At 45.4% G+C, this 13193-nt stretch overlaps 1 protein-coding gene across 1 annotated transcript in view; it reads left to right on the plus strand.

Moving 5' to 3' along the window:
- Positions 1 to 13193, plus strand: part of PTPRT (protein tyrosine phosphatase receptor type T) — a 795219-nt gene that overhangs the window by 209722 nt on the left and 572304 nt on the right. The gene's annotated exons all lie outside the window — the stretch shown is intronic.

Raw genomic sequence — 13193 nt, forward strand, 5'->3', positions numbered from 1 at the left:
TAAAACTGTTAAAAGATAATTTTCAGGAAGAGATAAAATCATAATTCTCATAGATCTATAAATAGGAACCTGGTTTTATTTAATTCATTTACAAGGAATTGGTAAGGTGTCACAATCAGTACAGGGGCAAATCCAAAACTCAGAACATTTATAGATTAGGAATATTGACACAACTATGCAAATGGAGGCAAAATTGGCTTTCTCCCTCCCCTTTGGGAGGAGGAGGATTGTCCCTCCCTCTGACAGAACCATTTGCATGTGTATAGACAAATTATTTTGCATTGTGGTCAATTAGCTACAATTTGCAGCCCTGTCAAATAGCTCCTTTAGAGTCGGAATCAGATAACAAGGAAGCTTGCGCCATGGACAATGCCTAGTTTTCCATGGAAGCACAGATTTTTTCCCCACAAAGCGGTGGTGTAAATGTGATCGACCTAGATAGTGTGTGTGGGGACGACAGAAGTGAGCCCTGAGGATGGCCACCATGGTGAGGCTGGATCGCAGAGGCAGCTAGCTAGCGAAGCAGAGTGTGAAGAAAACGTGGTGCTGTCGGGGAAGCAGCAGCAAGACTGTGGGTGGGGGAAGTTGTCCACTGTCTGCAAGTCCAGTAAGCTGTACTCTAACAGGGTCCCCTTGGATTTGGTAACCTGGTGGTCACTGGTGACTTCACGGGAGCAGCTATTGAGGGGTATGAAGACGCAGAAGCCAGAGTGGCATAGGATATAGGTGAAACGGGTGAGAAGGTGGAACTGTTGCTTTGATTAATGTCTTAAGATGCTCTTATATGGATGCACCATCAATTGTATTTTATTTCTGGACATCTAGGTCTTTTCTAATTCTTTAAAAAATTTTTTTAACATTTGTTTTTTGAGCGGGGAGAGAGAGAAAGAGAGACAGAGACAGAGTGCGAGCAGGGGAGGGGCAGACAGAGGTGGAGACACAGTATGAAACAGGCTCCAGGCTCTGAGCTGTCAGCACAGAGCCCGATGTGGGGCTCAAACTCACAAATTATGAGCTCATGACCTGAGCCGAAGTCCAACACATAACCGACTGAGCCACCCAGGCGCCTGGTCTTTTCTAATTTTTCAAAAATTACAATTAATATCTTTGTAGACTATAATTTGTGCACACATCTAATATTTTTTCTAGAATATATAAATACATACATACATACATACCTGGAAGGGTCGTTGCTGGATCAGTGAGCATTTTCAAGATTTTGAAATGGTTCTTCAAAAACTGGGTCAGTTTACACCCCGCCCTCAACAGCACAGGAGCAGCTTTGTTTACTTGGACATGCTCATCTGTAGCTATTACAAGTCTTCATTCCCTTTTTATTCTTCTCCATTTCCCTGAGACAATAACTCTGCAAACAAGTGGTTTGGTGTTTGCAGCTGATAATCAATGGCTTTTATTTCTTATCATTACTCACAAGTCACAGCCCTCTGTTTGGAGCAGAATCAATTCTCTCCCTCGTCAGCCTTAACACGTGTCAAATATTTGCACGTTCTTATCTTTCTTTAGGCTTAGCTTAGGCAGGCTCTGAATTTTTATCACCTGACGTTTTCCCCTCCATAGCCATTCCTCCATTTTCCTTAGGGCATTCCTATCTTACCTCGCCTGTTCATCCTCTTAAGTCATGGCCATGCCTTCATACCCTAGAAAACTCCCATCTTACCTGGGCCAGTAGAGAGGATTTGTACCTTTACCTCCTGAAGCCTGCACTGTGAGCTCTGTTTTTCAAATAAAAACTCTATCCAGCTCATGCACATTGAGGACCTGCTTATAGGATCATATGTCCATTGATTCTCATCTCCGATTTCTATATTTGGTGTTTCTTAGGGTTCTGTCCTTCTGACTGGTTCTCTTTTCATTACACAGTAGTCTCCCTAGATAGATTTACCTGTTCCCCTGGCTTCAATGAGCTACACATTGCCATCTCTCTTCTGAGCTTCAGATCTATACACCTAACTTCTCTTCCTACCCGTCTTATGCCTACCTCAGTCCTATAGGTTGAACACCAGAAACAGCCCATCTCTGTTTGATAAACAGCAGCTTGCCTACCCAGTTCCAGTACCCGGAGTCTTCCTGTCCCCACTCTGCTGTCCCATGCAATCAGCCACAAAACTGCATTTTCCCTGTTTATCCCTTAGAGCTGCTCCCTCTTGAACTTTAGTCTCCCATCCACATACGTGACCTGACAGTCTGTGCTGCCTCAGTTCATTCAGGTATCACATTGGGTTTTATGCCTGTTACCAATCTTTGTCTTACTAGGTTTTGAATCCTGGTAAATTTCCAAGGCAGATTATTCTTTTCTTTTCTGTTCTTTTCTTTTCCTGGCACACTGTGTTGTATTTTTACATGTAATTTCATCTTGCTACTTCTGTGTCTTCCCATTTTTATTCCTTTTCAATAGACCCTGTCAGGGTGGGAGAGGCATCTATGGACCCCATTGCCACTAGGATCAAATACAAAATGACATCATTGGATCCATTGGATTGTCATGCTGGAGTCACAGTCTCATGATGACTAAATGACTTTAAATGTGTAGAGCATTAGTAACATTAGATGTTGTCTATAAATCTTTCTTCAGTGTTAAGAATACTGATATTCTTGCCCTGATATTTGTGGATTTGGGATGCAAAAGGACATTGTGGAGAAAGTATGATTTTCCCAGTTCAGACTCTGATCTCACTACTTAACTAGCTGTGTGACTTTGGGCAAGTTACTAAACTCCTCTGGACCTTCATTTCCTCATCTGAGAATTCATTTACAAATAATAGCCTTCATCTTCTTGGGCCGTGGTGAGGCTTGAAAGAACATATATGTGTAAAGAGTCATTCCAAGAGCCCAGAACTTAATAGGTATCTGAGAAAGGTGGTGATTCTGGACAGCTGGTGTTGCCTGGGTATGTTGGACCGAGAGCAGTCTATAAAGGTAACACTCTTTTGTGTGCTCATACCCCATCTCCATAGAAACCCTTTGGTATGAATAGCCTCATGCTTTCTGGAATTACATCCCAAGGGAGGTCACATCTCTCCTGGACCTATCTACCAGCCTTCTCTTTCCTGTCCCTGCTTATAGTCCTCCTTCTCTCCACCGCACGCCCTCCCCATCCTCTAAAGGACAGCCAGTGTGGCCATTTCGGAGCACATCAGGCCCTCTATCTTCTCTAATTCTCATGAACCCCTCTCACCCTTGGAGTAGCATCCATAGCCTCCCTGCCATTCAAGACCCTTCACTAGCTTTCTCAACCTCCTCTGTCTGCCCTCCCCCTCTCTAGGGTCTTTGTCTTTAGACACTGTGGCCAGGAGATTTCAGGGCTTATGGAAATGTTTGAACACATAGTAAAGCAATTTATTGACTCACAGATATGTAAGGAAAACTGTAAAAAAAACAAAAAAATCTAATCAGCATTTCATGACATATGTAAGAAATATATCTGCATGCTTATTTTATATATACTTATATATAACGTAAATATAATTTATAATCAGATTTACTGTCCAAAAGTTTCATTATGCTTAAGGATAAACTATAGATTAGCTTTTCTCACAGATGAATTCCCAAAGGAACAAAGTAATTGGAGAAACCACAGGTGTTGATAAATTACTCAGTTGCTGGGAGTCAACTAATATGGAAAGCAAAATTATTTTTTTAAATATTTCAAGATAATTTTATGACAAAAATATTACCCTTAATGTTGGAGGTAGAATGTATGTGCATCTTAATATGATATGAGGGGACATTCCAAAACCAGACTGGCCTACAAAGATCACATATAGCCTTGGGCTTCCCTTCACTTCCCCTTTAGCCCCTCACTGCTTAGCTACCTTCTGTTCTGCCATGTGTTTGAACCTGCTGATGACAGGCTCATTCACTTTTTTCCCCTGCTGTGACTCAGTCCTGTGATATTTGATGATGTTCCCAGCATGCTATAAGCCCCGTCAGACTGAGGATGTGTTAGCCTTATTACCCAGTGGGTTCCCAGCCCAGAGCACAGGACTTTATACACAGTGCAGACTCTTAATGCTTCATAGCATTGAGGGGAGGACTGGTTGGTCTTGGGGAGTTACCATGAAGAAAGGGAATGCTGGAGGAATTTGCCTCTTATGGGGTGTTCAAGACTATGCCCAAGTGTTGACAGACTCCTTCAGAACCTATTGTTTAGACGCTTCCATCACATATCCCCCATGTGAACAGGACACACTGCTCACGAAATCTGTACTAAGTTAAGTGACACAAAGATGAGTGAGGTGACCCACAGGTAGGGGATCACCCTTGGCAAGAGATCAAGCCCTTGACTTTTCCCATTGTCAGAGACTCCATGGGCACCGAAGTCCTCTGTAGCCTCTGTGGCAGAGAAGAAAGGTAGAAGGTGGGTAGAACTGGCATTGTAGGTTTCTAGAGGTCCTAGTGTCATGAGTGGAGAGAGAGACTGACATTCCAAGAGGAAAGCAGGAAATCAGCCCAATGGCAGGTGGGGGTGTGGCACGAATATGTCTGGGAGCCATGGTGGCCATCACCAAACACAGGCCAGGAATCACTGAGCACATGTGTTCTGTGCACTGCCTCTCAGCAGACTCCTCAAGGTCAGGGACCACAGTGTCTTTGACGCTCTGGTCCTTTTGAGGCCCTCGTGCCAGCACAGTGCTCAGGGAGGAGGTGATGGATTAGTAAGGGATGAAGTGGATGAACCATGCAAACAGCAGTGTGCCTTCAGAGCAGATAATTCCTCCTGAAGGAGTCTCTCTAGGTATCTTGATTTTATAATGGGTGTTTCATGGGCCGTTTTGGTTGTTAGAGTGGAATAGAAACAGAATACATAGTAGACATTTTACCTAATTCTCTAATTAAACATGAATAGCAGTGGGAGAGGTAGTATCATGCTGTTTTTAAAGATGAGGAAAAAGCTCGGAAAAGGAAGTCATTTGTCCACTAATGAGCTAATGAGTGGCAGACCCAAGCCTGGAAGCATGGGTAAAACGTCTGGTCTGTCCTCTTCTGTAGTATCACCTTGCTTGAATATCGTCAGTAATATTCTGGAAAGGAGACTATCTTGGGAGCAGAGAAGCCTCTCTGCACTTGTAGTTGCAGCAAGTGGATGCCAGACTGTTTGCTGTCTGTAGCCCTTAATGACTTGTGCTTCATGTCTCTGAGCCTCAACTTTCTCATCTGTAAAATGGGAATAAAATATGACTACATCATAAGCTTAGAACAAGGACTCAGTGGATAACATTTGTGGAAACACCTAGCAGAGTTGTTGGCACATGGAGGATAAACAAATATTAGTTGATTTTTAAAAATTGTTTTAATGTTTATTTTTGAGAGAGAGCGAGCAAGCACGCGGGGGAGGTGCAGAGAGAGAGAGAGGGAGACACAGAATCCGAAGCAGGCTCCAGGCTCTGAGCTGTCAGCATAGAGCCTGGTGAGGGGCTTGAATCCATGAGCTGCGAGACCATGACCTGAGCTGAAGTGGGACGCTTAACCGACTGAGCCACCCAGGTGCCCCTAAATGTTAATTGATTCTGATGTTAGAAATGAATTTATGGTATGCTCATGTTTTCTTACACCTGACTTTGGCAAGCACTGAGGTTTGGACTTGTTCATTAGTTCCTGTTTGATCCAGTGTGACACTTTTGTGTTGTTATGTGCAGTGCTGTCCCTCTCGGACTTCCTCTCTGTGAAGGCATTTCTCTGTACACTAGCAATGATATATACCAAACCCACTTTCCTTCTCAAAATGCTTTTTGCTTGTAGAATTCTTTATGATCTAATCTCATTCAGATGTAAGACCCATTTAGTTCACATGTAAAAGGACCCATTTGAAAAGTAAGGGAATGAGGTAGCCCTCAGTTTGGTTTGGGGCCTTTCTGGGGAGCTTAACCAAAGAAATGGAGATCTGCACTCTTTCTCAGGAATTCAAGGGTCACTGGAGTATCTTAATTGTGTTTTTTTTTCTCACTGCATGTGAGGCAATTTGCTTTTTATCCTTGTCATTCTTTGCCGTGGTGGCAGAGATAAAGATTTTCTTCACTGTAGTTGTTGTGCTAAGAAGCTAAGAATATTGGAAGGAAATTGTTTTTTCTCTTGTGCCTTATCTTTACGTAAGTATTCTCAGGGATCTCAGAGCAGCGTAGGAGATGACCTCTGCCTTATTGTCGCTGCAGAGGCAAGATAGAAATACAAGCAGTGGAGAATGAAAGCAACCCTGGCTTCTGTGACTGTGTCTCCTCAAACTGTCAAGGTGATGGTTGAAATGAATCCACTGGTCAATTCCAATTTAGTCCAGCCCCTGCTTTGACACATCTCCCACCCCTGCAGGCCATTGACCAATTGTTTTTCATGATTGATGGAGGTAACAGATTTATTTTTGAAACTGAGGCTGATTTTCATGATCCCAATGTGTCTGGGAAGAGATAGAGGTGGGGGATGGTGGTGGAGAATATTGCTTTGTTAATGGCAGTGACTTCTGTGAAAGCCTCAACAGTTCACAAGCTATGCTGCTAGGGAAGCATGTTGGATGTTGGCCGAGAAAACCTGGGTTCTCGGTCCTGGTTCTACTGTTTACTTGAACAAGTTTCTTAACTCTTCTCTGCTTTATGACCTATAAAATTTGAGCCAGGTGGAAGAGATTGCTAGTAGTCTAACTCATATTGGTTCTCACCTTCTTCCTTACTGAGATCTGATTTTATTCTAGCAGTGATGTGACCAGATAAAAGACTACATTTCCCAGCCTGCCTTGCAGCTGGGTATGGCCATGTGACCACATTCTGACCAGTGAGATATAAATGGAGTGGTGGTTGGGGTTGAGGGAGAGAAGCTCTTTCTGAGGGGAGCAGAAATTGGTGAGGCCCCCTTCCTGCCCTCCTCTTATTCTCTCTGCTGATATAGACCTGGGATGATTAATCCTTGAAGGGATCCAGTTTCTAGGGTGAGGCTCTGACTGCCTCTCTGTTAGACACTCTTGAGTGTTATGTGGACACAAAGAGGCTCTCATGCAAACTGCAGCTGGATTATGTCTTCATATTTCAAGGGACAAATATGTCTGCCCACAGGTGCAAACACTTTTGCGGTAAATGGAATTTGAACCTATGGGCTCTTCAAGGACCTTCACATAGTCCCAAGGGAATCGGGAGTTATTACCTTAACCAGTAATGAGTGATGTCTTTTTGACTCAAAAAAATCCATGGATATTTCTATAGAGATGGACCTCCGTCAGATAAATGTGCATCAATGAACTCAGGTTGTAGATGCTATGAATTGAGTGTTTGTCCCCCCCTCCCCCAAGTCTTATGTTGAAATCCTGATGCCCGGTGTAATGGTGGGGTTGGGAGGCGGGGCCTTTGGGAGATGATTAGGTCCTGAGGACAACCCTCATGAATGGTATTCAAGGCCCCAGAGAGCTCATTCACCCCTCCCACCGTGTGAAGACACAGCAAGGAGTTGGCAGTCTGCAAGCCAGAACAGGGCCTTCACCAGAAGCATGCCGGTACCATTATCTTGGATTTCCAGTCTCCAGAACTGTAATAAATAAATGGCTCTTGTTTATAAGCCACCAGTCTGTGGTATTTTGTTGTAGCAGCCCAATTGGACTAAGAGTGTAGGGCATGAGTATATAATGTGGATGATTCTGAAGTCTGATCACCCAGTCATGAGTAAACAGAAGGAGATGACTGTTGGTGTGGCCAGCGAGGCCTGTGCTTATGTGCAGGGCTGTGACCCTGCTTGGTTGCAGGAGGCACCTCTTACACAGACTTCCATGTGAATGGTGTGCCCTGGAGCGACAGGTTCAGTGGTCTTGACATGCAGGGACCTCTGCACAGACGCCTCTGCTACGGGCTCCTTACAGGGAGGCTTTTCAGCCTCCGTCAGGGGTCCAGGGCAACCCTGGATAATGACATAATCTGCTGTCTGTCCTCCTCACCCACTGGCTGCCTCCCAGTTAAAGTAAGTAAATGGTTTAATAACAGGAGATTGCTGAGGCTTCTCTCTCTGCCAGGCTGGGTCTGCTGGGAGGACAAAAGGAGTCACAGAGATCTGAGAGGGTGGTGGAGGGGAAAGACGAACCATCCACCACGCACTGTTCCATTAATGAAGGACCCCTGACTGAAACCACAGGGGTGTCTGCTCTCTCTGTGCCATCTTGTCCCTGGATGCATCTGTCCTCAGTATGGTTGCCCACAACCCAGCACATGACACAACATGGCCCAGACCCGTGGGTGGGGCCCAGGGGCTTTGTAAGAGTGCTGTAAAAACCCCAGGAAACCTTAAGGTGAGCTCCTTCCCTGCAGCATCGGGGCAGAGTGTTGCCAGCTAGAATCTGAGAAGGGCCCTGATGAACGATCACATTCAGGCTCCCACGTGTTCCTAGATGCTGGCTTGAGTGGAGCCAGAAATTTCCTGTGAAGCTTATCTCAGAGGAGAACCTCCTATCTTTGTTATTACTTAATGATTTATTTTCACCCTGACCACTCCACATGTGATTGGTAGCATCTTCTGATGAAACCAGAGGTCTAGATAGCCAGATTTTCCTCCTGATCCTGAAATCTGCGAGGAGCTGGTCACAAGAGCCTTATTTAATGAGCACTGGCTGGGTCTTGCAGACATTGTTCTTGTTAGCGAGTTCACAGAGATGCAGACACAGCCTCCATCCTTATGTGCTCTGTCCCTGCCTCTCAGAGGTGCCGAGGGTGGAATGTTCAAGCGCAGTGTCTGCAGAGATGGGGTCATGGGTTGAGTGCTGAGATCCAGGTGTGGGGCATCCTGGAGATCTGACAGACTCTACAGCCTATACTCAGGGGAACTTGCAAATTGAAAGGTTTTTATCTATTAGCTGTCGCAGCTGGGCTTCTGGGCAAGGCTGACTGGCTGAGAAGTTGAGCCTGAATTCTGCAAGTAGGAGTGCGTTAGGAGGAGCTCTGGGTTGCTGGCTGGACACCAGAGGAGCAGCATGGGAGGGGGCCACTTAGTTTACCTGATTCGTTCATTCGTTTACTCCCTATTTATTGAATGACGGCTCTGTGACAGGCCCTGTGCTAGGGATTTAGGGGGGAACCTGACATTCTCCCATGTGACTTAGTAGCTCACAGCCTTTGTCACAACAGACACCAAGACATGGACTTCTGGGTTCAACAAAAGACACATAAAACTGTCTTAGGTTGGGCTCCCTAGAAGCAGAGGTGCTGAAATAGGGGTGTAGGTACATGTGATTCACTGAAGGAAGAACCTGGGAGGGAGGGACAAAGGGTGTATTAGTGGAAGGGGCAGAGTAAGAATGTGATCAGGGAACATCGAACCTTGGCCTGATCCACAGGAAAAGGCCCCAGAGCAGCACTGTTCAAAAGAACTTTCCGTGGTAATGGGAATATCCTAGATCTGTGCTGTCCTGCAGCAGAGCCACCAGCCACATGTGGCTACTGAGGATGTGAAATGTGGCCAGTGTGGCTGAGAAACTGAAATACTGATTTTATTTCATTTAAATTCAAGTACTCACATGTCACTAATGGCCACCTTGTTGGACAGTGCAGCTTTAGAGATGTGGTGGGCAGGCTTCTTTTATGAAGGGCCAGCGAGTAAATCCTTCAGGTTTTGTGGCCCACACAGCCTGTTTCAATTACTCAATGGCTGTTACAGCAGAAAAGCAGTCACAGGCAACATGTAAAGGACTGGGTGTGGCCGCGTGCCACTAAGTATTTATAATAACAACTGTCAGGCTGGAGGTGGCCCTTGGGTCACAAAGCAGACGGCACAGGTGCCCCCTCCACACACCCCAGCAAGACTCCAGCATTACGTGGCCTGTGCCAATCCGCCATTGGTGTAGGTCACCCAGGGGAAGAATTGTACTTTCTGGGCAAGATGACACCTGTAGGTTGAGAGTGTTTCCCGGAGCAGGGCAAGGGTGGTGGTGCAGAGCTAGGATCCCTTAGTCGCAGGCAAGGAGAACCTAGAAGGTGCACTACAGTGTCTAATACAACAACAATTTTTATTGTGTGTTCACGGTGTGCTAAGCACAGTGCTGGGTCCTTCACATGGATTCTATCCATTCAGTTCTCAAAATATCCCAATGGGGAAAGTAGTGTAAGTGTCTCTAGTGCATTTCTGCAAAATTCCCTGGTTTTCATCATTTCAGTTTTGTTGTTTTAGTCACCTGTTACCTGCATTATAGCCATATATTAATTCTCTCTCTCTCTCTCTCTCTCTCTCTCTCTCTCTGTTACACACACGTATCTGAAATGCAGGTATGATGTCACCAAGTGTCAGTCGCATGCTTTTTTCTGTCACATAACTTTGTTCTCCCAGAAACCCCAGTGACCTGATCTTTCTTTGCGTTAGCTATCTCTACTTACTCCATCTCTCTGGAGTGTTTTTTAGCCTACACTTTGTCATTTGGAGGAAATAGGAAGCCCCATCTCTCCATGTCTATTTTGGTTTCCCTTGGAAACCAAATAGTTTGGGTACAGGTAGTTTACTTGGGAGATGATCTCACAAAGCACAGTGAAGAGGTGGAGAAGGAGACAGGGAAGGGAATAAAGGCAGTAAAGAAGGTGTTAACAGATTGGTTATCATTGTGGCCAATTAAGGTTTAACTCCACTGGAGACCCTGCCAGACACATACCTTAGAAAGGGTGTTTATGCACCCATTACCACCTCACATCGGATGAGGGTCCTGGAGGGTTAACTCTCCAGCACGGTCCATGGCCCAGGGTCAAGCATATTCCCTCAGAGTGAACCTCTTTTCCCAGGCAGAGTCCCGTGAAGCAGGTTGCCTGTGACCACCAGGCTGTGCTTAGGGTCCCGGAAGCATCTGCCACACTCCCCTTTCTTGCTTTATTATTAGGTCTCCAATTATGGACTTTTGTGTTTTAAGGGGTTTGTTTCCAATTTCTATAGTGCAGTAGTCTGCTTGACAGTCTGCATGGTCAGGGAGAAGTGACAGACTTATTAATGTGGGGTTACTGATGGAAGCCTGCTGTATGAGTCTTGGGTCTTATTTCTGGTTGTCCTAGCAACAATCTGAACTTCTCTGGGTCTCAGTTTTCTCTTCTATGTAATGGGAGTGATAGCAAGGCTTTTGCCGTACCTCAAATGAGGTAATGCATGAGCACATAGTAATCTGTAAAGCACATAGGGATGTGAGTTATTGATTAAGGACTAAGTGCTGTGATTAAAGCAGTGTAAATGATCTAGTAATTATTTTCCTAAGTCTTTAACATCTATCAAGCTGGGCTCTGTATTTAGCCTGCCTCCCAGACTCCCCCGGCTGCTCACAGGGCCAGACTCTGGGGGTACACACAAGACCACCTTGCAGAATCTCTGGACTCAGGGGGCTCATGGCCAGAGAAGAGGCAAGTCCCAGACCAGGGCTCTTCATGCATGGAGATGAAGAACACCATTTAGGCAGACAGAGGAGCATGAACACAGACATGAGGGAGCCTTCGCTCTCTGCTGAGAACAAGCAGATCAGTGCCTTAGGTCTGGGGGGATGTGCTGACAAGGGAGGGGACTTGAGTGCTGTATTCACCTCAGGACTAAAAAAGCAGTGTGACATATTCCAGATTCTCTGGTCTGAGATATTGGGTGATTAGAAAGTGTGAGTCTGGAGGACCCAAGAAGTTGTTGCCACAAAGGTTTGGGTGGCAGAGATGATGAGGCCTGGGCAAAAACAGAGCTGTTCATATTTATAACCTGCTTAGTCAGTTGAAGCCGTGGGAGTGAACTCTTGGAGCTCTATTGAGGAGGGGCAGGAGTGCAGGGGCAGGACACTGTGGTTTCCTGTGGGTCTTCTCAAGTTCTCACACAGCCAGGGTTTTAGGAGCACTGTGTTGTGAGTACCACCACTGCTCTCCACCACTCCACCCTGTAATCATTGGATCTCATGTGGATAGGAGGCTTCCTTTACTGAGCATCTTCCCTAATCCCAGAGTACCTTCTTAGAGAATGGGATGGCACCATAAGCTGAGAGAGGAAGGCAGGCAGCCCCTGATTGACAATCCCTGACCTCCATAGGGAAGGTTAGAAGAGGTATTGTGCCCAGGTAAGGGAAGTTTGCATGACTCCTGTAGAGCGTTGTGATTTGAGGAGGCATCCCACAGTATACACGAGGCAGTGAGTATGTGGTGGCTTGGGGTGAGAGCTCTGAAGGCAAGCTGCCCTGCTTCAAATCTTATCTCCATATGTTATCTAACAGTGTGAGCCTGGACAAGGTATTTCAGTTCTTTTGCCTTATTATTATTTTTATCTTACAGTGAAGGTACTAATAGCATATTCCCATGGGTTTTTGTGTACAGAAAAAATGGTACTGCCCATGTGAAATGTTTGGCGTGAGCTTGTTCACTAGGTGTTATCAGCATATATCCAAGAGAACAATTTCCATGGGGTAATAGAACTGGTTGTATCAGTCAGCTATTGCCATAATAATGCTGCATAACAAAACCCACAAAACCTCACAGCTGTGGTACACAGCAAACATTTATTTTTGCTCATGGGTCCATGGGTTTTCTGGAAGATTCTACTGACTTGGGCCAGCCCTGGCTGATGGGCATATTGCATCAGCTGGCTAGTCAGCTGGGGCCGGATGGTCTAAGGTAGCCTCAGCCAGCAGGACTGTACTTTGCTCTACCTGGTCTGATGTCCTCCAGCAAGCTAGCCTGGGTTTGTTCTCATGGTGGGAGGAGCAGTCTATGAGAGGAAGCAGAAATACAGGAGTATTTTTCCAAGCCTCTTGCCCAAAGCTTGCTATTGCGCCATTGGCCAAAACAAGTCACATGACCCATCCCAGAGTCAGGGGGTAGGGTTGCACAGTGACAGGTCTAATAGTGATGCAGGGAGGCTACTAAGTGTAGTCATTAATGCAATCAGTACTACTTTGGTCTTTTAATAGGTGTTACAGGATAAGGCCAATCCTAATTGGGTTATTCCTCTTTAGTAGAAAGGGCATAATACTGGTTACCATTCACTGGGCACCTCAGTGATATCAGGTACTAAATGTTCCTACTTCAGGAGGATGCTTTGAGGATTAAATGAGATAATGTATGTAAAGCCTTTAGTTGAGCTCAGTGCCAGCATATCATATTAACTCATCAAGTGTTCACCATTATTATTTGTGTTGTTGTCATCATGACTTACCATTATCTTACCTTGCCCCTCCCTCAGTCTCCAGTGTAGGCATTTTAGCTCCATTTAGCAAAGGA

This window comes from Prionailurus viverrinus, chromosome A3 (genome assembly GCF_022837055.1).
Source record: "Prionailurus viverrinus isolate Anna chromosome A3, UM_Priviv_1.0, whole genome shotgun sequence".
NCBI lineage: Eukaryota > Metazoa > Chordata > Mammalia > Carnivora > Felidae > Prionailurus > Prionailurus viverrinus.